The sequence below is a fragment of the Podarcis erhardii genome, assembly GCF_964252035.2.
Source record: "Podarcis erhardii genome assembly, chromosome: 3".
Classification (NCBI taxonomy): Eukaryota; Metazoa; Chordata; class Lepidosauria; order Squamata; family Lacertidae; genus Podarcis; species Podarcis erhardii.
The window spans coordinates 4,574,688-4,599,989 of record NC_138507.1 but is presented as its reverse complement, the minus strand read 5'-3'; the positions used below and the strand labels follow the sequence as shown (position 1 = coordinate 4,599,989).

The 25,302-nt window shown below is 42.1% G+C and overlaps 1 long non-coding RNA gene across 1 annotated transcript in view; it reads left to right on the top strand.

Annotated features, from left to right (window-relative positions):
- The first annotated feature begins 18,945 nt into the window (after window positions 1-18,945).
- The window catches only part of LOC309338494, a 40,232-nt gene continuing 33,875 nt past the window's right edge, over window positions 18,946-25,302 (top strand). The window contains exon 1 of the long non-coding RNA XR_014154935.1: window positions 18,946-19,081. This is a non-coding gene — a long non-coding RNA (uncharacterized lncRNA). The remainder of the gene's footprint in view (window positions 19,082-25,302) is intronic.

The window sequence follows — 25,302 nt, the reverse complement described above, 5'->3', positions numbered from 1 at the left end:
TCCTACAGCAAGTACCCCACTCGGTTACTCAGTCTTGACCTCCTCGGCTCTTCAGATGACCTTCATTGATTCAGCCCTCAGCAGCGCAAAGGCAGGGAAAGGAAGCTCATTCCTCTCCAATTAAGCTTTCCAGGTCCCTGAATGTTTGTAGGTTCTGTTCACCATCCAGATTAACCTGCTATTAGTCATAAGAGGTAGCAAACGTCTGTTGGTGGAAAGCGAGATTTGGATCTCTGCACAGCTCTTTTTTCAGACACAAGAGGCAAAGAAATCAAAGGGTGAGTTCCTACATGCATGTTCACCACTTGGCCACCCAGGAAGATGGTGGTCCCCCAAGCCTGGCTGTGCCATGTGACAAATGCTGCTTCCCTGCACCCCCAGGTGAGCAGTTATTATGACCACGTTCTCATTGTTGGTTTGTTGGTTGGCATCCATCTGTCTTGAGAGACAATGGAGGAGTGTGCCGCCAGGGTGAAGTCAGACGTTGGAGACTTACAGCCCCTGCTGTGGCTGTAGAGACCAAAATGGAAGAGGCATGTTTTGTTCTCAGTGACATTCTGTTATTACTGGTAAGGCTATTCTTTCCAAATGCAGAAGGTTCTTCTTGCCTGAAGCAGACAAGCATTTTGTAAAGCCCAGCTCATGTTAACACAGGCCTTGCATTCGTAGATGCCAACTCCAAGGGACCCAGGTCCCTTTGCCTCCCCCCATAAAATATTTGGTGGGGGGGCACCCCCTCCAATGTTGAGATCAATCAGGGGGCAGAGGAGGCTGAGCATGGACCCAGAATACATTAAATATACAGTGGTACCTTGGGTTAAGAACTTAATTCATTCTTGAGGTCCATTCTTAACCTGAAACTGTTCTTAACCTGAGGTACCACTTTAGCTAATGAGGCCTCTCGCTGCCACTGCGTGATTTCTGTTCTCATCCTGAAGCAAAGTTCTTAACCCGAGGTACTATTTCTGGGTTAGTGGAGTCTGTAACCTGAAGCGTCTGTAACCCGAGGTACCATTGTACAAGAAGCAGCAAGTACTCCACTGTGTTTTTTATTTTATTTTTCCATTTTACTTACCTTGCTCTGCTTTTTCTGACAAACAATGGCTCAGTCATTGTCCCACGGTCTGGTGCTTGGATGATGGAAGTGGGAAGGGAACAAGGCAAACCATGTGGCAGCCACACCATTAGCTAAGCTGGCAGAAGGACTTGGACTTTCCTAAACTGAAATTAGCACGGGGAAGTGTAGGACCTTACTCAATTATCATTGTGGGTGTGGGGAGGAAATGTGCAGCTGTTAGTCATTTATTGTGTGGCAACCCAGATGTTTTTCCTCCAGGCAATGCTTATCTTGTAGTGATATCACATTTTCCACTCAAGCCATAATATTTTTGCTTTTGGGAAAAAAACAAAACAGGTTTCCCTTCCCCTCAACTAGCACGTCATTGCAATTATAAGGCTATGTAGGAATGGGATCCAGCAGCTCTTCAGCTGTGCTGGTGGTATCAGAGATAGCAACCAACACAAATCCCTAAAAGTTGTGTTCCTTTATGTATTTTAGGGGCTGAACACCCTTCAACCCTCATCCTATGCTAGTCAAGTGTAGGGGCACTCATCCTGCCTATGATGTGGGAACAATTGCACCAGGGCCTGTGTGGGCCCCTAGAATGAAATTCTGAAGTTGGCATTCCACAGAAAGCCACAGGAACCAAGGAAGTGGCCTTGTCCTGAGGCACACCAACAGCTCATCTAGGTCAGTATTGTCTACACTGACCAGCAGCATCTTTTCAGGCGTCAGGGGTCTCTCAGCCCTACCTGGAGATGCCAAGGATTGGAACAGAGACCTTCTGTGTGCAATGCAGAGGCCCCACCACTGAGCTCTTCCCCCATTTGAAACTATCTGGATATAGGAAGCAATCCAGAAAAGAGGGAGTGAGGGGAGGCATTTGGGAATACACTGAGGGGAAAGACATGGTTCAAGGAAGCTGCAGAGGAATAATGCTTAGATTATTTGTTAGGGTGCTTGCAATGTGTCTGCATGGGATATAAATGATGGGGTTGAATGAACAGCGTGTACGTGAAAGTACCCCTGGATTGCTTCGTGAGTACAGTGGTACCTCGAGTTAAGTACTTAATTCGTTCTGGAGGTCCGTTCTTAACCTGAAACTGTTCTTAACCTGAAGACCACTTTAGCTAATGGGGCCTCCCGCTGCTGCCGAGCCGCCGGAGCGCAATTTCTCTTCTCATCCTGAAGCAAAGTTCTTAACCCAAGGTACTATTTCTGGGTTAGCGGACTCTGTAACCTGAAGTATATGTAACCCGAGGTACCACTGTATTCAGCTGCTGCATATATGGACACAGTACTGCTGATGTCTGCAGAGCATTCTATGGCAGGAATTATGAATGATATCAAGTGATACACTCAGGGAGGACGCACACTCCTGCTGCCAGTGACAAAGCAGCCAGTCACCCGAACTCTCCTTTCATTTCCTCCAGCCTTGTATCTCAACAGCTTCCTAATGCTGCTTCAGAAGTGCAGGGGAGGCAGAGGGGGTTACAGTGCACGGCCCCCACAACGGCATGTGGTATGGCAACAGAAGCAACACTCAGCACAAGCAGCCCCCTCTATCTTCTCGACCTTTGGTCTAATATCAAGCATAGTGTAGTGACGGGGCCTTCTTGGTCATGGCTCCTTGTCTGAGAAAGTCCCACCCTCTAGCCCTTCTTCTTGTGGCCTCTTTGATGACTTTCAACATAGTGCTGTTTGCACAGGCTTTTAGTAGGATTTAGTACCCCTACGTATTTTTATGCTGGTTTTAGAACCATTTTAAAAGTTTGTTTGAAATGTATTAAAATGCTTCTCCCTGAACACACAAATTCACACACACACACAAAAGCCCTCTGCTTTTTCGTTTCATTTTCATGTTGGATCATCTTCTGTTTAGTTGTGTCAGATATGATTTTTCCTTTTATTATCTTGTAAGCTGCCTTGGAAATAATGGTTGAAAGGCAGTGTGTGTGTGTTTATTATCCAGTAAATAAATTTGAGTCTGCAATATCAAGGTGTTGGGGTTGGGATGGAGTTTTTTTTTGGGGGGGGAGTGCTGTTTTTGTTTGGGAGTGTGGACTCATCAAATACAAGTCAAATTCAGCGTATCTGGGATTTTCTGCAGAGTATTCTGATTCAATTAAATTCATCCAGCAGAGGTCATTAGACGATCAAATGACACTTTATTGATGCCTTTAAGGTGAATATTATTGTGGGGCTGTTTTGAAAAATAGTTGAAATACAGGCTGGAGAAAAGAATTTTCCCTCCATCCCAACCTCAGCTTTTGGGGCTCTGGTCACCTCCATTTGTTTTGTGTTCAGGAGATGCTCTGATTATTATTAATGCTTACAAAAGTCAGCTGTTGGCAAGTTAGTCCCAGGAGAGCAAGATATAAGAGTGATAAGCTTACGTCTTTGTTAGACATGATATTTTCCACTGATATGTGTGTAGCATTTTGAATTACACAGAATCCCTGTGTTGAAGAAAAATTCATCCAAATTTCAGCTAGCTGCTCGTTTGAACCTATTAACCTTCTTTTATACTTATAATGAAAAGGGATGTAAATACTTGAAATGTAAGAAGTGGTCTAGAGAACAAAAATAAATGATAACGAACATGAAAGGAACAAAATCAATTAATAACTGGAAATCATAGCACTCTTGAGTTACAATATTTATATTGAACGTAAATAATATACAGTTATGACTAAAAAAAGTAGGAACTCAGTTGTCGTAAAAGGCAGGAGAAAATTTACCGAGCTAACTACAGAACAGAGTTCTTTGTAAGTGACAAAGGAAACATGATATTATAAAATGTTTTACTTAACCACAGTCAAGGAATGCTTCACACATGATAACCCCCCTCCCCGCATATTGCTCAACTTTTTGTAGAAAAAAATATCCCTACTGTCTCATATGAAGCGTGGGGTGAATATTTATTTTGACACAAATTTAGAATGACTACCTATTGCACCCAATGACTGCTTGATCCACATATTTGTGGGAAGGCATCTATTGTGCAATACATCACACAATACAGTAGATCAGTAGCTAAACTTTTTTTCCTAACAGGTAGAGAAAATGTTATGTATGTCATTGCCCAAACTCCCTGAATGGAAGAAAAGACCACGATAACACTGAACAGCTAGAAAAACAAAAACAAAGGGAGAGACAGACCTTAAACTGGTGCTTGAAAATAGCAAAAGACTAATGGAAAGACTGCCCACCATATTTCAAGTTTTGGTCTTCTTCCGGGGTCCTAAAACAAAACAGACAAACAAGATGCTAAATTATTGCAAAGTAAACAAATCTTATGTGCTTAAATAAGATGTATATGATGTAGTATTGCATAAAATGAAAATGGATACTAATCAACATTTATACAACATCCTGCAACTAACATCTACTGTGATTGCATTTTGGAAAATATAGAAGGAAGGATTGTGATGAGCTCAGTCATCTCAGCTACATAAACTCTTGGAAAAGATAATCGTTTTAAAAAAGAAAAGAAAATGTGATAACAACAACAACACACACACACACACACCCCCAGCAAACCTGCATGCTCAGAAATCAGGTCTCAAAATAATTTAAAACAAAATCTTGAATAAGACTTTTAAAGTATAGCCTTTCTGAAGACACATGAAGACAGACATCCAAAAGTCCTATTCCACTGTGGTTGACCATTGATCAAAACATGTTGAGTAATCTGCACAATAAATTCAACTTATTCAGCTAAAACCTTGGAAATTTTCTGTGGTGCTTGCTCCATAGTAACTGGGATAAACCACTTTGAGGCTTGGCTTTCCTTTTGTCCTCCTACATTTTAAGTAAAACCCCAAATCAGCTGATGCCAATTCTCACTGCAGTGAATATTTTCGTATTATGAACACCAAAAGAAGTTAGCGCAATGAAATGCAGCATTTTAAACACATTTTGTATGCCTTCTCAAAATCTAAAAAGCTTGGGACTCAAAAAGTTTGGTATCTCAAAATTGGGTCTCATGATGAAACCCCCTACCTGGTTCTGGTTTAGAAGGGTCAACAGAGTGGGTCGCAGCCTCAAAGAGATACAGCAACTTGTGCAGACTCTGTGTGTCTTTTTAAAAAGGTGACTGTCAATGTGCCAATGGGCTGTGAGTGTGCTAAGCTGCTGGCCTCAAGAGGTGCTGTTGAGCCATTATTAGAAACTTTGGAGCCAGAAGGAAACACTATATTCATTGCAGAACAAACAATTTTACATGGGCCTGGTATGTAAACAAAAGAAGAGCTGATAACAGGAGAATAGCAGCAGAGGATAAATTGAATTATTATCTCGGAAAGTGTCAGTGGCATAGTAAGGCGTCAGGAGAATTGGCTTTGCTCTCTGGGTAAGTAAGTGGGTGAGAGCTGTTACATGTGTCCCGTCCACCCTGCTGCTTGGGCCAGTGAAGTTCACAGGAGAACAATAAGGAATTAGAAAGCAAGTGGCGCGTGTGATGCAGCTGATTCAAAGTGATAAAACATTGAGCCATTTGTTCTATTGTGCAAATACATTACTGGAGAGGCAGGCAGATGGGCTCATGTGTGTCTCTCCCAATATGGGTTTGATGAAACAATGCACTTCTTTTTAACAGGACAGCAGGGTACCATCTAGCCAAAGTTAAGCATGTTTAGGAATCATCTATCAGAACAGGAGAGATGTGTAGTCGTGGTCTATGCAAGTTTGCTCAGAAATACTTTTTGCCCAGCCAAGTGTGCCCAAGTTTCTGAACTTAAGCATGTCAATAGCTCTCTTGCTGAAATTTGTGGGGTTTAAATATGCATTGCTTAACAAAGGGGGAACTCCTATATACCGGTACCTGTCTTTCTAACACATGTAACAATATTTGAAAAATAGGGATGTGGTAATGTGGCTTTTCATATTCACTTTTGCTCTTTTTTAAAAAAGAAGGACAGGTTACTAATACTGCAGTTTAGATAATGTAAAGCAGGGCATCAGTATTCCCAAGCAAGGAACATCTGTGGAAAAACTTACCAAAAGTTGGTTTTTTATTTTATTTTTTCAATTCTCTTGCTGTGCTCTAAAAGGAAATGTATGGGACAAAGTCCCTTCCCAGATGCTTTGCAGTCTAAACTCCCTGATCCTAAACATTTGTTCTGGCTTATCATATTCTGATTTTGCAATGCTTTGTTGCTGTAACATCATGTCCTGTTTATTCTTTTTGAATAATAATTGCTGGCATAATGAGTCTTACCAGCCAGCCCTAAGAACATTGACCTAGGAGAGAATCTACTTGATTTCAAAGGAAAAAGAAAGAAAGCCTATAACTACAGATCTGATAGCTCTGTAAAATCCTGAATGGTGGAGAGATAATGGATCAACAAAAACATTTTCTTCCTCTCTTACAGGAGAGCCAACTTGAAAAAAAATATTGTGGGGGCCCCTGTAAGCTCTGCCCTGCATAATCGACCACATGATACAGTGCACACACACCATTTGAAATGGGAATGCCCATCAACTTGGGGGAGGTGCCCTTCAAATATTCTAGTGGGAGGGCTGAAGCTCTCCCAGCCCCCAGGAGTTGGTTCCTATGCTCTCTCATAATGCTGGAATTCAGAATCACACAACAGCCATAGTTTCTGGGCCACAAAGCAAAATTAACTCATGGAAATCAGTGCCACAAGGTGTGTTGATGACTAGCAGCATGAAGATGCTTGAAAAAGATTTGGACAAATTGATATAGGATAGGTTTTTATATTCAGGTGAGTTGTGTGGCTACTGCAGTTGAACACAAGGAGACCCCTGCTTAGAAAGGGCAGGCGAGGTGGTGGCAAGTGCCCTGGCAAAGCCAATCCAATGCCCTTGCTAGTGCATCCACACAGCCCTGATTTCACTGCTGCCACATCCCTGCCCCCTCCATCTCCTGGTTAGTAATGCGCTGTAGTAGCTCTGCCCCTCCGGCCAAACAGCTTCAGGCCCTGCTGAAACAGGAAAGCAATAGACTCTTCCACTGTTGCTCCCCAACAAATCATGTCCTCCAAATCATGGAGAGCCATGTGTTGCGGTGAGATCACCCAACTGCCTTCTTGTTGCTGGGGTGGGCCCGTTTGGATGACCTCTGCACCTCATTGGTTGCCTCTTTGTTACTGGGGGAAATTTTCTGTAGGTTGGGGTTTGATTGGCAACCAAGGGGCTATTTAAGGGGCTGCACGAAGCGAAGTACTTTCTCTTTCACATCGTGCAGCGGATCTCCCTCCCTCCCTATAATTTAAGGTTGTGTTTTTGACGTTGCTATGCCCCTCTAGGGGTTGTCTGTTTTGGAGCAGGGGCCCAGTAGGAATTTTGTCACTTAGCTGATTGAATCATAGAATCATAGAATCATAGAATGATAGAGTTGGAAGAGACCACAAGGGCCATCGAGTCCAACCCCCTGCCAAGCAGGAAACACCATCAGAGCACTCCTGACATATGGTTGTCAAGCCTCTGCTTAAAGACGTCCAAAGAAGGAGACTCCACCACACTCCTTGGCAGCACATTCCACTGTCGAACAGCTCTTACTGTCAGGAAGTTCTTCCTAATGTTTAGGTGGAATCTTCTTTCTTGTAGTTTGGATCCATTGCTCCGTGTCCGCTTCTCTGGAGCAGCAGAAAACAACCTTTCTTCCTCCTCTATGTGACATCCTTTTATATATTTGAACATGGCTATCATATCACCCCTTAACCTCCTCTTCTCCAGGCTAAACATGCCCAGCTCCCTTAGCCGTTCCTCATAAGGCATCGTTTCCAGGCCTTTGACCATTTTGGTTGCCCTCCTCTGGACACGTTCCAGTTTGTCAGTGTCCTTCTTGAACTGTGGTGCCCAGAACTGGACACAGTACTCAAGGTGAGGTCTGACCAGAGCAGAATACAGTGGCTCTATTACTTCCCTTGATTTAGATGCTATACTCCTATTGATGCAGCCCAGAATTGCATTGGCTTTTTTAGCTGCCGCGTCACACTGTTGGCTCATGTCAAGTTTGTGGTCAACCAAGACTCCTAGATCCTTTTCACATGTACTGCTCTCAAGCCAGGTGTCACCCATCTGGTATTTGTGCCTCTCATTTTTTTTGCCCAAGTGCAATACTTTACATTTCTCCCTGTTAAAATTCATCTTGTTTGGTTGGTGCCATTTTGTTTTTGCCTACCATGTAGCAAATTGTCACAACTTTGTAAGGTTGGCGGTTAGGCATTGGCTCATTCTTTGGTGGAGGGGATTATGGATTGGCTGTGCCTGCCCGCATTTTTGTTGCTGCTGCTAGGGAATTCCATTAAAGGAATCCAGGGGCTCCATTTGCTCTGTCCGATCCCCTCTCAGGGGTAGGGCCATGCCAGAGTCCCTGGGAGCATCTGGGGGTGAACTAAGAGACGGAAATCCGCCTCTGTGCTGCCCCAGTATGATTTCCCTTACTGACCTCTGGACGTTCCAGTTGCCAGTCCTGTTCCTGCTGGTGCAGGTTCAGGTAGTCCGAACCAATGCCTAAGCAACCACTCACATGCTGTAATCAATAAAGTTGTGGCCAAATTAACGCCAAAAATCTTTAACAAATATTCTGTGTCCTGTGTGATTTATTTTGGAGGGGTTTTGGGGGGTCTTCACACGCAACAGCAATTTAGAGTCCTGGAGTACCTTAAAGGCTGACAAATGCATTTATTATGGCTTTAGCTTTCCAGAAATAAAAATCAGACATCTAACAATGTTCAGGTAAGATTAAGCCATCATGAATGTGTTGGTCTTTAGGGGACCATGACACACTTTTTGCTGTTGTTTACTAACATAGCTATGACTCTGAAATTAATTTCTTGATTTTTATTTAGCAAAGTTTGTATACCACTTGTAAATAAAACCTCTTAGTAGTGAGTGAGAGACTCCTCTGGACCAGGAGCCCTCATGATTGCTGGTCATTGACAGCCTGAACTTGTTTAATCCCATTTTAAATCCTTCTGTGCCAGGAGCCATCAGTACATCTTGTCTTCATGTGGCAGCTGGGAAAGCAAACACTTAAAATGTGTAAATGCAAAAAATGAATAAGAAAACATAAATGTGCTTTCACTCTTTTGGAAGTTATATACTGCCCAAGCAGAATGATTTATTCAAAAGGATTCTATCCTGAGTCCACCGATAAGTATCTCTGCACCTCTGCATTCATGCTTCAATTCCTTCTTCTAGCCTTTATTGAAACAATGATTTTGCATTTAAAGTGTGTTTTTAGTACTTGAATAGGCTGTGGCAGGGAGAAAATAAACCTTTCTCTTCAAAGAGTTGTGGGAATGGGAGAAGCCACACCTGAATCATTTGCCATACAGTTACAAAAAGCTCACTTTTCAGAACCAGCCCAAAGGCCAGTGGATTCCACATATCAGTTCGCATGGCCCATGGCCCTATGCTGTGTGAGAAGCTGTGGCCATGCAAGTGAAGTTTCATGGCAGAATTATTTGAAGCAGGGGGTGGCATACTGCTGGCCCCATGGGCCTAAGCTGGTCCACCCAACCCTCTAGCAGTATGGCAAGCCCCGAGTTAAGCTACTGGTGGCAGAAAAATTGGCAGTGACACTGAATGAAGCACATCTCCTTCTCTCCACTGCCATTGGGGAAGGGCCATAGCTCAATGTTAGAGCATCTGCTTTGCATGAAGCAAGTCCTCAGCATCTCCAGGTTGGTCCGGAAAGACTCCTGGTCTGAAAGCCTGGAGAGCTGCTGCCAGTTTGTGTAGACCCATGGTCTGACCTGGTATAAGGCAGATTCCTATGTTCCACTGTGCAGATCAGAGTGGACCAGAAACAGGACGGCACACTTTGATCTGCTCTGATATTTCCCCAACGCTGGGAGGGTTTGCAGTGTGGCAATATGACCCGTGGGCTGAAAAATGATAGCCACCTCAGAATTGAACAGGTCTCTGGACACTCCTGGATTCTCATTGCAATCATGAAGTGTCAGTTCAAATGCACCATAAATGCACAAACAATTATTTTTAAAATTGTGTATCCGTTCTCTACTTCAGCCTATGCCCTTTTGATCATCACTGTTAACAACATTAAAAATGGAATGGTCAGTTTATTTCTGGTCCATTCCACTTTTGCACATGTTCATTCCTAAGTCCATTCTTTTCCATTTCTGTATTCATCTACACTAAGAAAAATCTATATGAAAATGAAGAACCTAAGAGCATAAGAAGAGCCCTGCTGGATCCCCAAAACAACTCATTTTGCCCAGCATCCAGTGGCCAACCAGATGTCTAGTGGAAGCCTGCAATTTGCCACAGAACATACATTTTCAATGAACTATGAATTTTTAAAATGCATTTTATTTTAAAATGCACATGTCAATAACTGAAATATAGAATTTCAGAGCACAGTGAAATCCAGAGGATAAGTATGTTCTAATCCACATATTAGTCTAGGAAGTGCAGATCAGGTCAGTTCGTATTGGAATTGGCAATGAATAAATTCCTCAGGTGTCCTGAGTCGACGCTGCCCAATATCACCAGCTCCAGGCAAGTCTCCACATGACCTGCACATTTTTCAAGTTTCTTTGTCTCTTCCATGAGATGCTTCGAGTCTCTCACTCCTTTCTTTGTCATGTCTTCTCGCTGCCAAATAGCTAACAAGGAAAGCAGAAGAATAGATAGGTTTTTAAAAAATTATTATCTTATTCTCTCATACCAGGCTCTGGTTTGGCTAAATCTCCTTACATAATCCTTTTCTCTTTCATACCCAGCTTGTTCTGCATGTAGATTTGCAGAGTCAGATGCTTCTCAGCCAAACTGAGACTTGGAAAAAGGAGTTTGCAACAATACAAATACTGTGTACACCTTCACAACTGCTGCAGAAGGACTTTATACTACTCATTTGCAAAACAAATGAAAGTTTAAACAAGCTACATGTGGTCTCAGATGGTGCTTTTGTTCACTGACTTTGTACTTACTAATAGGCAGTGAATGCACTGACTGATCTAACTTTAACAAAGTAATAGTATATTGCTTTGAGGGAACAGAATAATACCAGCAGCCAAGAGAAGTATGCAAATCCACGGATCAACAAAACAAAGCTCATGCTTCTCCCTTCTCATCACAGAGTAGTTCCAGCAGCAGCAGCAGAACTTGGTTACTGGTTAGTTAAGGACTCCCTGGTTCATGAATGACAGCTCTGAGCGGTGGCCTCAACAGTACAGAGATACGGCTTCAAAAGCACCCCAGATAGCTCTGTGCTGAAGACCCCATAAGAGCAGAGCTTGAATGTTGTTTGAGGACTTGTTCACACTTCTGCACTTTGACCTGCACTTTCTAAGAACAGGTTCAAGCCTTTTTTCCCTTTCCCCACTCCGTATCTATAGTGATAAATTGGACCAAACATCAATAATAATAATAATAGTAATAGAATAGGATGTGCCTATTTTTACTGGAGAAAAGTTGGAGGGTATACAAGAAGCGAAACCCTATGTGAAAGTCTAGTTCATTTCCATACTTTCCACATTGGATACCATTAGCTGAAATTGGAGAAAAGAGATCACTGATCATTATAAGATTTTTTTATTTTGCTCGATGTAGAATCCATGGGGGGGAGGGGGTTATTGCAGGCAATATTATAAACTCTGAAACAACATATGGACAAACTCTGTGAGGAAAAAGTAAAAGTAAAAGACTGTTCCAAAATTTAAAAGAAAAACAACTTCTGTTAGCTCTTTTCACCCTCCCATCTAATAGTTTTCCCCCACGATGCTGTCTTTCTTTTTCTCAGCATTAGGTGGTAGTGAATGTCTGCTGTAAGGGACTTCATTCTTAATAAGCTTTGCTGAGTGAGAGTTAGTAAATTTGTATTTACTGTTCTCAGGGACCGTTTCTATAATGTTGCTTCGGGGCTATTCAATAAGGGTAGATTGGTTGGTAGGCAGTAATAGGGTGACTACATAAAGCCATGTCTTCCTGGGACATAATAAGTAATAATAAAAATAACAGCAATGTTTTAAATGTTACTTCTTTTTTCCATTTTAAATGTTTATAGCTATTAGAATGCTGGTTTGTTTGCTGTTATATAAAACATGTAGAACCAATGCATTGAGTTGAAATTAGAGAAGACCCGGGTTCAAATATCTGCTCTAATGCAATAAATGGCAATGTGATATACAGTGCCATTTACTTCGAAATGAATCTAAATAATCAAAAAGCCTCCATATTATCACCTTAATGGCAAAGGCTGCAGTCCTACAAAGTTTCTCAAACCATTTTGAAATAAAAGGGATTCAACTTTAAACAGTCTAACTGTGTGCAGGATTGCAGCTAAACTGCTTATTATTGCTGTGAACTGATAGTTCAAAGAGAAGGGCTTACAGTATGTGGACAGCATAGACAGTGACAGAGTAGTACCCAGGGAGAGGAAGGGTTAAACTCAAGTAAATCAAACTCAGCGTAAGCCCATTGAAATCAATGGGCTCAAGTGAGTCATATTTGTCAAGGGCTGAGCACAAGCTTTGCATTCAAATAGTCTCAGGTCCAGTCTCTGCTATCTCCAGAAATCCAGCCCTCAGCCCTGCCTGAAGCCCCAGAGAGTTGTTGTTGGTCAGTGTTGACAATCCTGAACCAGATGGCACAGAGACTTGACTCAGCCTAAGGCAATTTTCCATGTAGCTACAATTTCAGTGGGTCTACTCAGTGTATGATTTAGTCAACTGCAAGCATAATATCTGTGACTAAATGCCGTAGTGACACCTAGAAGTGTGCAATTTGAAATCTCACTTTGACATTTTCACCCCATTTTTAAATTTCTGTTGATTTATAAAGGTTGGATTTTTAAAAACCGCTTTGATGAAGCCGACAGCCGAAATAACATGAGGATAAACCCCACACTTTCTTTAAGAAAGGAAGAAGGGCAGGGAGACAAACTGTGTGGAAGTGTATATGATTCAGTTCGTTAATTTAATAAACGCATATCTTAGCTTTACAGTGGTGCCTCGCAAGATGAAAAGAATCCGTTCCGCGATTCTCTTCGTCTAGCAGTTTTTTCGTCTTGTGAAGCAAGCCCATTGACGGATTAGTGGATTAGCACTATTAGCAGCTTAGCGGCTTTTAGCGGCTTAGCGGATAAGCAGATAAGCGCCTTAGCGGCTTAGAAAAAGGGAAAAAAACGGAAAAAACCCCGCAGGAACTCGCAAGACATTTTCGTCTTGCGAAGCAAGCCCATAGGAAATTCGTTTTGCGAAGCACCTCCAAAACGGAAAACTCTTTCTTCTAGCGAGTTTTCCGTCTTGCGAGGCGTTCGTCTTGCGGGGCACCACTGTAGTTTCTTTCTGATGGAGTGTTATTGAAGGAAACTATTTCAAATGAAACAGAGAGAGGGGGGGGAGAAAGAAAGAAAGAAAGAAAGAAAGAAAGAAAGAAAGAAAGAAAGAATTGGGAATGTCAAGTTCAGTGCTAACTTGCTTTCATAGAAGAAGCAAATTTGACTATTTCACACATTTGTAATACTTGGAGCAAATGTTTGGAATGAAATACATTCAAAATTGATTTTTTAAAAAGCCGAAAATGCATACCTAATTTCTAAGAATTTCTTGGTTTCATTGCTGCTTTGCTGAAAATATGAAGGGAAACTTGAAAAAAGTTGCACCAGCCCTCTCCTTTGGAAAAGAAAGAGACAAACAGAAAATTTGAGGTTTAGCTTCCTTTCTCCCTGCTAATTATTTGCTTATTTAAGAACCCCATAGGGCTGTGATACGTCCAGATTCTCCCGGACATTACCGGGATTTCAAAGGCGAAATTGACATCTGGGGGAATTTCCGAAAGGTGGCGCTTTGTCCTAGATCTTAGGCAAGTCAATCAAAAAATTGTGGGGTTTTTGGCATTTTGTAGCTCAGCAACCTTGGGGTTTGTCTAACAAAACAATTTTTGAGAGGGTTTCCTAAAAAGAACTCAGAATTTTGGTGGTTCAATGATTTTTGTCCTTTTACTTTTTGAAATATGGCAACCCTAGAGTACAATGACTTGAACGGGATATGTAAAAAAGAAATTAGAAAAGGAGAAAGGAAAAAGGAAAAAATCACTATTTCCCCACATCTAATTCAGGGGAGCACTCCTAAATTAGGGCTTTATCTTCTGTGTAAATACAAATTTCTCCCAATACTCCAAATTTCTCCAAAATTAGGCCTGTCAATCAGTGCAGGTGGTCAGAAACAACTAACCTGTAGATCACAGGCTCATAGATGGGGCACTTTAGAAAGAAGCCTACTTTTCACTCCTGGCATGAAATGGGGTTTCTGTACAGCTCAGTGTTGTCTGATAGGACAGATCAATCCACATTCTGCTATGGATTCATTAAGTAGTCCTAAATAAATCTATATTTCTCTCTCTCTCAGTTCTGAAACTAAAAGGTCTCATGTGGTTATAACAGAAATAAGCTCAAGTTTGCAAAGGCCTTTTTATGTTAAATCATGATAACTGTGAGCAGAGCCAGTTTGAGAGCAATGTTTTCGAAACTGTATTTTCTTGGTGGATTTTTATTATTGGGTGGAATCTTCAATCTCTGTGTTTGCAGTTCCAGGAGTTCTCCTCCATTTCCCTGCCACACACACACACACACACACACAGAGAGAGAGAGAGAGAGAGAGAGAGAGAGAGAGAGAGAGAGAGAGAGATCACAACTCCATTGACTTGGCTGCAGACTCCAGAACTGCCCTTCCAACCTGGGCAAAAGAAGCGAGAGCCTCGAAGGAGAGGATATTGGATACAGTGGAGAAAATACTATAAAGTGTAAATCAAAGATGATGTCTAGTTTATGAGAATTTTGCCTTAAGACACATTTTTATTCCCCAAAGCCTCTTTGCTAAAGCATTTATTACTGATCCTAATTCCTCTTGCAAACTTAGTTAATACTCATGGCTATCTTTTGCATACAGAATAGCACACATGCCGTTCGGATGACGTGACTTGCTGGCTGATGTGCAGCTGAGCAGTGTGAGCTACCAAGTCGAAGGAAGAATAGCCCAAAGGGATATGCAGCTTAAAATAAAATTATATGACACCTTTTAAAAAATGTTATGGTCAATGAATATTCTATTGTTTTTAATTAAGCTGTAACATACCCACAATGGAACGTGTAGGCACCATATATCGTACAATAAGTTGGGCATTTCCTCTTTAACTTACCCAATTATCTCCCCGGAGGAGCGAGAATTCTTCTTCCTCTGGGGTAGTAAAATATCATTTATGTAACACCTCAATAATTGGATCACTTTTTAACAACAACAACAACAACAACAACAACAAAACTAATGCCCAGCACTACCAATTACCATTGTCTAAGTAAAATCTCCTTATCTCTTCTTCAGCAGTCTCTATGCATATCTTCTTTATAGGAATCATGGTTAAACTGTTAGGATATTGGATGAGGAACCAGAATACCTGGGCACCGTTCTTGGAATAGCAGTAGAACTCCTGTAATGTAGGGCCATCACCTGAAACTGATCTGTACAATCAGGATACTCACATTGTGAAGATTCCTAGAGGCAGATATGGTGTTTCATAAAGGGTGTACAATTTTATACATGTAGATTTGGGAATAAATCATGTTGAACTCACTGGGGCTTACTCCTGAGCAGAGCTGTAAAGCTTTGCTTTATAAATGTTGAATGACCATTAATATTATTGTTATTATGCCAGTTATTGTGCATTTTCTGAGGAAGGCCACCTTACCCTCCCTAGTGGTAGGGACACCAAAAGTATAAAAATCTATACAATGATGCTGCTGAAAGAAGAAATTGTGTGTGTCAGAGAGAGAACGATAGAGAGAGACAGATGGAGAGAGAGAGAGCCAAATATGCATATTATATATGCTATTTGAATTTATGATATACAGTGGTACCTCGGGTTACATACGCTTCAGATTACAGACTCCGCTAACCCAGAAATATTACCTCGGGTTAAGAACTTTGCTTCAGGATGAGAACAGAAATCGTACTCCGTCGGCACAGCGGCAGTGGGAGGCCCCATTAGCTAAAGTGGTGCTTCAGGTTAAGAACAGTTTCAGGTTAAGAACGGACCTCCGGAACGAATTAAGTACTTAACCCGAGGTACCACTGTATGACTATCGCCAACAATTCTGGGAGTGCATTGAAGCCCTATTTGATCAGAAAGTGGGGCATAGGGATCCAAGACTTTGATGTACCACTTCCTACTATTTTTTAAAAAGCTTTTAAAAATATATATCTCTAGCCTTAATTAATCCAATAATTCCTACCTCTATTGGGCAGATTCAGTCTTTTTGTGCAGAGGGGAATGATAAATCTGCATGGGCATGATAACGTCACAGAACATGAAGTCTTTGTTGCTCAGAGTTCAGTGCTTGTTTTGGAAACTCAGATTTCATATTGAGTGGGGAGAAGGACCAATGTCCTGTAAAAGAACAAAAATTATGTATGACTAAATGAGACAAATGCAACATAGAGTCTTGTGGCACCTTGAAGACTGTCACATTTATGGGGGCATAAGGGATGTGGGTGGCGCTGTGGGTTAAACCACAGAGCCTAGGGCTTGCTGATCAGAAGGTCGGCGGTTCGAATCCCTGCGACAGGGTGAGCTCCCATTGCTCGGTCCCTGCTCCTGCCGACCTAGCAGTTCGAAAGCACGAAGTGCAAGTAGATAAATAGGTACGGCTCCAGTGGGATGGTAAACGGCGTTTCCGTGCGCTGCTGTGGTTTCACCAGAAGCGGCTTAGTCATGCTGGCCACATGACCCGGAAGCTGTACGCCGGCTCCCTTGGCCAATAAAACGAGATGAGCACTGCAACCCCAGAGTCATCAGTGACTGGACCTAAGAGTCAGGGGTCCCTTTACCTTTACCTTTAAGATTTTGTGTGCCAGATGCACAAACTGATATGGTCAGTATACAAGAGGAGGAGTGTTTTGCACAGAGATAAAGCAAAAGGACACAACTGAATACAATGTACAATCAAGTGAACTAGTACAAGATTAAATGACATGAGTGTGACCCAGTCCTAACTTGTGACCCCTGGTGATGACTAGGCAAAGCTAGGTCAATTGTGTTAACAAACACCTAAAGGGAGGCAATTACTTTCCACAGTGAGGTAGCCACACCCAGGATTTGTTGGGACTGAATTCCTTGATGTTATTATTAATACTAAATTCCATTCCACCAGTTTCATATTGGAGTGCCCCTTGGTTTATGCCTCTTTATGATTATTAATCACTCGCACCCACTATCTGCAAATGGGCGACACTTTTCTTTTCCTCTCTCGCCTCAGGAAATCTGCACTTCCTCAGTGCACCTGGGGAAGTGGGCTGTGGCCCACATAAACTTATGCCGCAATAAATCGGTTAATCTTTAAGGCACCACAGGACTCCTGGTGACTTCTGCCGCAACACCTACCCCTCTGGAATTACAAATAGATCCTTGAGGACAATTACCAGCTTCTAAAGTAATTATACTGCCACCTAACGTCTCTAAAAACCAACAAAAATTATCTCAAATGCAATGCCTCAATCAAGAGCCATACAATGATAATTTCTGATGCCCTCAGCACTGAGCACCCTTTCATGAGGGCTGGCTCCAATTAGAATCCAATTAAAAATCCACGCTTTTAATATGCAATTTACAAATGTACCAATTCATTCAATTAATAGCTTCAGCCCTTGCAGGTTCCTTTCCTTACTTGGGAAAGTTGAAAGGAAAGACTATGGAGACGTAGAATGGCAGAAAATCTGCTCCTGTTTGCCTCACAACTCAAAGAATCTTAGTTTATGAGCAGTTTATAATTCTACCAAATGAGATTATTTCCTTGTAAGCAACTTTAGTCAGACTTACATCAGTCAGCAGAGATTGCCATCAGTGGTTCTTTGCTCATTAACTGTGAACCTTCTGAGGAATCCAAATAATAATAAAAATACTGACCCCAAGAATATTTTTTTCTAATGCAGGAGGGGAGAGAAAGGAAACCACATGGTCTCAGTTATAGCAATGGAAAAAACCTGAGCAGAACTGAAAGGAGCATTTCCAAAATTCCACCACACTTTTCAATGTCTTCCTTTTAAAAAATATATTGGTGGATTTTTGAGAACAAGTATCACAGGCAAATGACAGTGCTGTTGCAAAGATTCAGGTACATCCAATAGTCATAACATGTCAGGAACAAAACATAATCCACCAAAAATAATTCTGAATGTGAATTTTTAAATTAAAAGTTGTATGTGCATTGTTTTGTCATTCATCAAATATGAAACCTCTCATGGTTATCAAATACATCATGCCATTGCATGAATGCTATAAAATGCTAAATAAGCATTTTATGTCAAAAATTAGATATAGTTAAAGATTTAATAGTATTGCATGCCATCCACCACGTGTTGTCAAATATCAAATAATACTGTATCTCATTATTTTTTCTATACACCCTTACTCCTCACTGTGGTTCTGATGACGATTGTCTCCCTGAAACTGCTATTTGCATTGTATTGCTGGAACTTCAGTTGGGGTGTGGTGTGGTGGAGAGTATTAAACTCTCCCTCCCTATCCCCTGTGGTCCCAGGGCTGCTCAATCCGTCCGCCTGCTATTTACAGTTTCTAAAAAAACAAGTTTATTAATTGCATCCATACAATTATCATAATGTTCAGTTTGGCCTGAGTCTGAGGATTCCCTGCTCTGTTACAGAGATAGTCCCTGCTTCTGTGTTGCTGCTGCTGTTGTTTGCTGCTGTTTTACTTCCTCGTAGGCTGTGCTCTAGCCCTCGGCATCAGTGGAGCACACAGCCACCCATCGTTTCTTTAAAAGAGACACCTTTAATCCACTGTAGCACCACCACCTCACTCCACCGGAGTGGATAATGTAGGTTGAAAAAATATGGACTTGTTACCTTGTATGTATCTTGTCTTCACAGGCAAGAACTGCAGAAAGAATCTCTATATCCTTTTTGAATTTAGGAAAGATGCATTCAGCTTAGAAAGCAGTTTATGGAGCTGGAGGGCAAGGGGAAAACATTGGCATCAGCAAATCCTGAGTTAAAAACTCAGTGGAAGAAGGTACTTTGGATTCTGCTCAAAGGAATCTGGTTGAAATCAATATGTGGAGTTGAAAGGCTACCTCAGTCCCTTTGGCCGCCCACTAGGTGAACTTCCCTCTCTCAAATAGCCCCAATTCAAGTATTGCAAATCCTCCTTTAAGCTTGCGGAGCTGTCATTTGGGGTCAGCTGGGGTTTGTGGATGCTCACAAGTCCCCATGACTCCTGGCTGCCAGGCAGGGCATTCTGTACCCGGGGGTGCAAGGGCTGTGGGGCACCCAGGCGCCAAATTCTAGGGGGCGCCGAATGTATACCTACTGTATACCAGTCCCTCTCGATTGGTGGTCCCTGCCCGCTTCCTCCATCACATTGTTACTCCGGAGTATCAAATATACCTGATGAGTCAGGAAACAAAAGCAGTATTTCGTTGTCACAGGTGAGCAATTTCCCCTCTAAAAAAAAGCTCAACAATTTTGGCTTTTGGCTTTCCCCCTTCCTCAGAAAGCTCAATAAAAGTAGTTAATTTGGAAGCGGCTAAACTAAATTTGGGGGCGCTGGGCGCATCTTTGCACCCTGACAGTGCATATTCTAAATTCCCTGCTGCCAGGAATTACAGGCACTTCCAGTGGCAAATGATATATCTGTGCAACAGGAAAGTGGCCCCTCTGGGATTTCTGTCTGACTGCAAAGCTTTGGTCCATTTGGAAGCCTTCACAATCTCCAGCAAAAATAATAAGAGCCCTGTGTATCCTTGGGGAAAGGAGGGGCTGAGAAGGAAGGGTGGCTGCAGTAAATTGGGCTTTTTTCAGTTTTCTCCTGAGCTGCAACCCATTTATTTGAGGCCATGCAGGATGTGCAAGCCCATCTCTGCTAAGCACCATATGCTAAGCCAGAAAGAATTAGGAGAAATAAAATGAGCAACAAATTAAAATGGGGAATTGTAATAAAACAATCTTCTGCAACAAGGACTGTTCTTGCTCAGTGGATATTGGTAATTATTATTATTATTATTATTATTATTATTATTATTATTATTAAATAATTTTTTTATTGCAAAGTAAATACATCAATACCAAACCATACATAAAAAATAATATAAAGAAAAAAAAGTAAAGATGAAAAAGAAAAAATGCAAAGAAAAGTAGACAGTAAAAGAATAAAGAAAAGTATAATATTTCAATATAATAAAAACTGTTTTACAAAATATTAGTAATAATAGACTTCCATCACTCTCACAACACTTCCTTTCACATTTCATGTTTTATCTGTATTTCAGTATTATTTTCATCTTAATATATAGATGTATGTATGTATGTATGTATTTCCCCTTTTCTATTCATGAGGTCATTCTAGACACAGCAATTTTTTTACATTAGAACCTTGTCTTTCTAAATAATCATTCAATCACTTCCACTCCTTCTTGACTGTTTTCTTTGGCTTTAGTCTTATTATATCCATCAATTTGGCCAGTTCCAAATATTCTCATAATTTACATAACCATTCCTCTTTGGTCAGCACTTGGTTACCCTTCCAGTACTTAGCCACCAGGATTCTCACCGCTGATGTCGCGTACAGAAAGAATTCAGTACAGTGGTACCTCTGGTTACGTACTTAATTCGTTCCAAAGGTCAGTCCTTAACCTGAAACTGTTCTTAACCTGAAGCACCACTTTAGCTAATGGGGCCTCCTGCTTCCGCCGTGCCACCGGAGTGCAATTTCTGTTCTCATCTTGAAGCAAAGTTCTTAACCCGAGGTACTATTTCTGGGTTAGCGGAGTCTGTAACCTGAAGTTCTTAGTAACTTTTTATTTCTTCATGGATCATGTCCCAGAACTTTCTGATTTCTGGACATGTCCACCACATATGGTAGAAGGTTCCAATCTGCTTTGTGCATCTCCAACACTTCTTAATAAGTGATTTGTTCATTTTAGCCAATTTATCTGGTGTTAAATACCACCTGTGGTGCATTTTCAGGTACTTTTCTCTTATTAAATAACATGCTGTAAAATTTATATTTTTTGTCCACAGTTTTCCCCACTCTTTATATTCACTTACATAACCTAAGTCCTGCTTCCATCTTATTATGGCCTTTCCCTTTTGGTAATTTTATTTAGCAGGGCCTTGTAAGTTCAGGACACTCATTTGCTTTGTGAGGCTCCTTTAGCAGTGGTACAATACTGTATGTCAGTATAATCCTATAGGGTGGAACTCAGTGTTGTGCTAATGCAATTGTTCCATCAGCACAAACATTTTTTGTTTGTCAGACGGAATAATATCCCCTCTCACCACTGTTCTGGGGGTTCCCCTCACCTTTCAGGGTGAATTTGGGGGAGGAAAGGAGAACCCCCATTGCATTTGTGGGTGTCCTTACACTGGCTTCCACTAGTGCAGCAGGTAAGTTGAATCTGGCCCACAAAATAAAAATATGTGAACTTTCCTTCTAATATTCTATGGGCAAAAGTTTTCTTCTAACTTTTGTTTGTGAAATTGCGGCTCATCTTGCCCTTCCTTTCTTCACCAAGGCAACCATTTTTAGATATTTGGACATGCAGATATACCTTGTTGTTGTTGTTGTTTAGTCATTTAGTCAGGTCCAACTCTTCGTGACCCCCTGGACCAGAGCACGCCAGGCACTCCTGTCTTCCACTGCCTCCCGCAGTTTGGTCAAACTCATGCTGGTATACCTATAAACCTAATTGATTGATTAATTAGTTAAAGAGTAGATTACACATTAATGACAAATTCTTAAATTCGTTGACAGCCCTAATTCATACTATCTATCTATCTATCTATCTATCTATATTGTAATGAACCATTCCATAAAAATATGTGTGCAGTAGTGGTGGCAGCCTGTGGGCGATTTGCATTCAAGGATTGGCACTTTTGATACCAGTTGCCCATTGCATGCTCAGAAAGATTTGGTCACTGTGACAGGCTGCATGGCATTATGCATAGTTTAAGAAGGAAGGCACTGCCTGTCCCTGCCGCAGCCACAGAAACAATTTAGCAATACTCCTTAGGCGACATAGAGATGATCTGAACACAGAATCGCTCTTCCTCGAGAGATAGGGTGGGATCTAACATAGCCTCCAGGATCCTTTTAATTCCAAGGCACAAAGAGTTTGATTGCCATTCAACCTAACAGCTGGCAGCGCAAAGAGCCAAGAAGGAATTTTGAGCCAAGGAGCAATATTTCTGCCCTCTTGGGAAGGAGTATGAGAGAGTTCATTGATACCCCTAGATTGGACATCCAATACACAACCCAGCCAGTTACACATGAGTCATCCTATTTATTTTCAGGGGAACAATGATGAAAACTGAATCCTCCATGCTATAATCTGGCAGGAACAGCATCTACTGCATAGGCACTATGGGAAACAACCAAGATAATACGCCTACATTTTCATACTGTTTCGGAAGCCTGTTTTGTCTTAGCCCTTATGTAAGTAGCAGGAGTGGGGGGGGGGCGGTCTTCCTAAAAGCTTATTTGGTAATAGCAGTATTAATAATAATTTGTGTAGCATTTTGGGGGATCATCTACATTTCCATTTGATTTCTAGGCACAGGTCTGAGAAGTTTTTATTTCGAAAGTGTTGCATGTCGAGGTCTCCCAAGCCAGCCCCCCAAATAAATCACAATTCACACAGAATTTTTGTTTAAGGTTTTTGGCATAATTTGGCCACAACTTTATTAAAATACATAAATGTGAGTGGTTGCTTAGGCATTGGTTACGACTATCTGTCCCCGCCCAGGGAAAGAACTGACTTCCACAACCCTGCGAAAGCCAGTAAGGGAAAACATTTTTGGGAGAAAATGGAGCTGGTCACCAGACCCTCACCTCTCCCCAAATGCTCCCAGGGACTTGCGTGGCCCAAGCCCCATGTCAGGGATTCGGACGAAAGCATGGCAAGCCCCTGGATTCCTTTAACGGAATTCCCTTGCAGCAGCAGCATTGGAGGGGCAGGCACAGCCAATCCATGACCCTCCACCAACCAATTTTTTAACCAATGCCTAACCTCAACCTTACAAGTTGTGACAATTTGCTACGCAGTAGGCAAAAACCACATGGCACCAGCCAATCAGCCAAGTGGACAAAATTCCTACCAGGCCCCTGCCCCCAAAGCAGATGACCCCATGACAGGCATAGCAAGGTCAAACGCAAAAGCCCTAAATTAGGGAGGGTGGGCAGGTGATCTGGTGCACGCAGTGAAAGAGAACGCTCAATGCTGCGTGCTCAGTATATAAAACCTTGGTCCATCCCACAAATTGGCAACATCAAAATTTCCCCAGCAACCCAAAACAGCCCAATCACTGCTGTGGCCATCTATACAATCCCAGCCCACAACACGTGCTCTCTATGAAGGAGAACACGCTCTATCAAAAATGTATAAATTACTTTTAGAATGGCATAGAAAAGATGAAGAAGTTAAGGCAGTGATGATACATTGGGCTAGAGACTTTGGATATAATATCCAACTTTCATCTTGGGAAAACTTATGGAAAGAGGAAATAAAATTTACTGCATGCTGTTCCTTGAAAGAAAATTATATGGAAATGATGTATCGTTGGTATCTAACAGAGAGTAAAAATGCTAAAATGTACAAAACAAGTTCTAAAATGACCGGAGTAAATTTGTGATTTCTTTAAAAGACCACTGTAAACAGTTAAAATCTTTGGCAGGGATGTAAAGAAACTTTTAACTGGATTTTTTAAATGGTAATTATGGTTATATAATAGATAGATAAGGTTAGAATCATAGAATAGAATCATAGAATCATAGAATCATAGAGTTGGAAGAGACCACAAGGGCCATCGAGTCCAGCCCCCTGCCAAGCAGGAAACACCATCAGAGCACTCCTGACATATGGCTGTCAAGCCTCTGCTTAAAGACCTCCAAAGAAGGATACTCCACCACACTCCTTGGCAGCAAATTCCACTGTCGAACAGCTCTTACTGTCAGGAAGTTCTTCCTAATGTTTAGGTGGAATCTTCTTTCTTGTAGTTTGGAACCATTGCTCCGTGTCCGCTTCTCTGGAGCAGCAGAAAACAACCTTTCTTCCTCCTCTATGTGACATCCTTTTATATATTTGAACATGGCTATCATATCACCCCTTGACCTCCTCTTCTCCAGGCTAAACATGCCCAGCTCCCTTAGCCGTTCCTCATAAGGCATCGTTTCCAGGCCTTTGACCATTTTGGTTGCCCTCCTCTGGATACGTTCCAGTTTTTTCCAGTTTGTCAGTGTCCTTCTTGAACTGTGGTGCCCAGAACTGGACACAGTACTCCAGGTGAGGTCTGACCAGAGCAGAATACAGTGGCACTATTACTTCCCTTGATCTAGATGCTATACTCCTATTGATGCAGCCCAGGTTAAAAGATGCAGTAAATTTAATCTTAAAGATGGAACCCATGGAAGGAAGGAAGGAAGGTCTAAGGGTTTGAAAGAACTCTGTATTTTAATGTTGGAAATCATTTTGTTTTATATGTATAATTTCCCCCAAAAAAACTCAATAAAAAAGTGAGACGTTTTTGTTTCGTCTTGCCAAATTCCCCAGGAAAACCCATGTGTCAGGGGTTCAGGGAGAGAGGCGCAGATGAGGGAGGAGACAGAGAGCGAGGGGGAAGGATTCCAGGGTGACGAGGAAGAGGACGACAATGACCCAAGATTGTCCATGAGTCCGTCCAGTGAATCGGAGGACTCCCAAAAGGGAGCCCCTCTGGTCAAGCCAAGGGGAGCTAGAGGGGGAAGCAGTCAGAAGCAGGGAAACGAAGGGGGAACCCCCAGTGGGAGTTGGAGATCGGGACCGGCTGCTCCGCCGGAACGGAGTGAAGGGGGTGGAGTGACCAGTGTGTCAGAAGGAGCAGAACAGGAAGCAGAGAGGGGCAGGAGATCAGGGCAAGACGTCCTGCCGGAAGGGGAGGGAAGTAGTATCGAGAGCAGTGTAACTGTCGAAGGGAAGGTCAGGAGCAACGTACGCGCGCCAAGTTCAAAATGGGAGGCGCGCGGAAGTGAAGAGAGTCCTGGGGAGGAGCCTGGTCCCAAAGCCCGAAGGAGGGGGGAGGAGGCGCCAGAGGATTCAGCCTCTGGGGAGTCCCGAAGGGAGAGAACACAGGGGGGCAGAAAGACCCTGCGGAAAAGGAAAGAGAGGAAGAGGTGGACCAGTACAAGCCTCTTAAACTGGTGTAGAGGCGGGACTGACTCAGAGGGGACTTCAGCGGTCTAAGCGTAACAGACGTAGAGTC